Source organism: Calonectris borealis, unplaced genomic scaffold, assembly GCF_964195595.1.
Source record: "Calonectris borealis unplaced genomic scaffold, bCalBor7.hap1.2 HAP1_SCAFFOLD_117, whole genome shotgun sequence".
In the NCBI taxonomy this organism is placed as follows: Eukaryota; Metazoa; Chordata; class Aves; order Procellariiformes; family Procellariidae; genus Calonectris; species Calonectris borealis.
In genome coordinates this window covers 12,742-15,000 of record NW_027441505.1, presented here as the reverse complement: position 1 = coordinate 15,000, position 2,259 = coordinate 12,742, and positions in this window count along the sequence as shown.

Sequence of the window (2,259 nt, the reverse complement as noted above, 5' to 3'; positions counted from 1 at the left end):
ATGTGTCCATAGCCATGTTTATGTTTTGGGATCTCTTCAATGAACCCAATGGTTTATTTCATTGGTTCGATAAATTAAGTCTTCCTTAATTTTTAACGTCGATTCATTTCCTTCATTTCCGCACGAAGGAATTCATTCATCGTCGTCGAATACCTCGGTCCTAAGCGAGGGATAGAAACGTCGGTCACCGAATCGCTAGTCACTTGACCTTGACCTTAATTTACCCGGGGTCAGTTCTTGGTGCGCAGGGGATTGAGGAGTATTTGTACACGCGTCTTAACAAAGCAGGTCGAGCGTTATCGAGATTCTCCAATCGGCCCCGTTTTATTTTTCCGGGGGTATCGTCCACCTAGCCGTGCTAAAAGAAAATTAATTTTACCAGAATTTGATTGATTTCTTTTTCCCTACGGAAACCGATACGGACAATAACTCTTGTGTGACGCAGTGCTCGCTCTCCTGCATTAAAAGCCCTTTAAATCCCAGAAACGGGCGGGGGGTGGGGGAATTACGCCCACACGCACGCACACGCACGCATGCCCCCACTCCCCATCGCCCACCGCGGGCAGGAAGACGGGGACAGGGTGGCCCTTGTATCAGACCCGCTTAAATCTCGAATCACCCCCCCGGTTCCCCACCTCCCCACACACCCCCCGGACGGGAGACGGCGGCAGCCCGGTCCAGCCGGACCCGGAGCACGGAGGGGCCGTCAGGTCTACCCGGCTCCGGGGCCGGCGGCGGCCGTCAGGTCTACCCGGCTCCGGGGCCGGCGGCGGCCGTCAGGTCTACCCGGCTCCGGGGCCGCCGGCGGCCGTCAGGTCTACCCGGCTCCGGGGCCGGCGGCGGCCGTCAGGTCTACCCGGCTCCGGGGCCGGCGGCGGCCGTCAGGTCTACCCGGCTCCGGGGCCGGCGGCGGCCGTCAGGTCTACCCGGCTCCGGGGCCGGCGGCGGCCGTCAGGTCTACGCGGCTCCGGGGCCGGCGGCGGCCGTCAGGTCTACCCGGCTCCGGGGCCGGCGGCGGCCGTCAGGTCTACCCGGCTCCGGGGCCGCCGGCGGCCGTCAGGTCTACCCGGCTCCGGGGCCGGCGGCGGCCGTCAGGTCTACCCGGCTCCGGGGCCGGCGGCGGCCGTCAGGTCTACCCGGCTCCGGGCCAGGCGGCGGCCGTCAGGTCTACCCGGCTCCGGGGCCGCCGGCGGCCGTCAGGTCTACCCGGCTCCGGGGCCGGCGGCGGCCGTCAGGTCTACCCGGCTCCGGGGCCGCCGGCGGCCGTCAGGTCTACCCGGCTCCGGGGCCGGCGGCGGCCGTCAGGTCTACCCGGCTCCGGGGCCGGCGGCGGCCGTCAGGTCTACCCGGCTCCGGGGCCGGCGGCGGCCGTCAGGTCTACCCGGCTCCGGGGCCGGCGGCGGCCGTCAGGTCTACCCGGCTCCGGGGCCGGCGGCGGCCGTCAGGTCTACCCGGCTCCGGGGCCGCCGGCGGCCGTCAGGTCTACCCGGCTCCGGGGCCGCCGGCGGCCGTCAGGTCTACCCGGCTCCGGGGCCGCCGGCGGCCGTCAGGTCTACCCGGCTCCGGGGCCGCCGGCGGCCGTCAGGTCTACCCGGCTCCGGGGCCGGCGGCGGCCGTCAGGTCTACCCGGCTCCGGGGCCGGCGGCGGCCGTCAGGTCTACCCGGCTCCGGGGCCGGCGGCGGCCGTCAGGTCTACCCGGCTCCGGGGCCGCCGGCGGCCGTCAGGTCTACCCGGCTCCGGGGCCGGCGGCGGCCGTCAGGTCTACCCGGCTCCGGGGCCGGCGGCGGCCGTCAGGTCTACCCGGCTCCGGGGCCGGCGGCGGCCGTCAGGTCTACCCGGCTCCGGGGCCGCCGGCGGCCGTCAGGTCTACCCGGCTCCGGGGCCGGCGGCGGCCGTCAGGTCTACCCGGCTCCGGGGCCGCCGGCGGCCGTCAGGTCTACCCGGCTCCGGGGCCGGCGGCGGCCGTCAGGTCTACCCGGCTCCGGGGCCGGCGGCGGCCGTCAGGTCTACCCGGCTCCGGGGCCGCCGGCGGCCGTCAGGTCTACCCGGCTCCGGGGCCGCCGGCGGCCGTCAGGTCTACCCGGCTCCGGGGCCGGCGGCGGCCGTCAGGTCTACCCGGCTCCGGGGCCGGCGGCGGCCGTCAGGTCTACCCGGCTCCGGGGCCGCCGGCGGCCGTCAGGTCTACCCGGCTCCGGGGCCGCCGGCGGCCGTCAGGTCTACCCGGCTCCGGGGCCGGCGGCGGCCGTCAGGTCTACCCG